Source organism: Osmerus mordax, chromosome 18 (assembly GCF_038355195.1).
Source record: "Osmerus mordax isolate fOsmMor3 chromosome 18, fOsmMor3.pri, whole genome shotgun sequence".
In the NCBI taxonomy this organism is placed as follows: domain Eukaryota; kingdom Metazoa; phylum Chordata; class Actinopteri; order Osmeriformes; family Osmeridae; genus Osmerus; species Osmerus mordax.
In genome coordinates this window covers 14479200-14479741 of record NC_090067.1, presented here as the reverse complement: position 1 = coordinate 14479741, position 542 = coordinate 14479200, and positions in this window count along the sequence as shown.

Sequence of the window (542 nt, the reverse complement as noted above, 5' to 3'; positions counted from 1 at the left end):
TTTGAACTACTGCCATTATGCTTACATCTTTTGTGTTCATGTGTGTGTGTGTGTGTGTGTGCAGGGGGAGGAACACTCCTCTACCAGTGAAGGTGTGCAGCTCTGTGCTGCAGGTGCACATGAGGGGCAGGCCCAAGAGCGTTACCGTGGAGACCAGGGCCGGCCAGACACACCCTGACTTCCGCAAAAGCCGAGACGGATTCATCCTCCTCATCCCCTCCACCTGAACACCCTCATCCCTCCACCTGAACACCCTCATCCCCTCCACCTGACCACCCTCATCCCCTCCACCTGAACACCCTCATCCCCTTATTTTTGTTATCATGTATTTAGCAGAGAGATCTGTTTGTCATCCTAATGAGAGCATGCATTTTAAACTAAACGGGTTAGGAGTAGACCTTAAGATTTATCTGAAGACAATATAAAATAAACTATAAAACCTCATTTTCTACTTTAATTTACTTTGGGCAATATTCTGTACATTATTTATGACACTTTTATAAGCTGGGGTACAGGGTGATAAACGCACAGCCTCTTAAAGC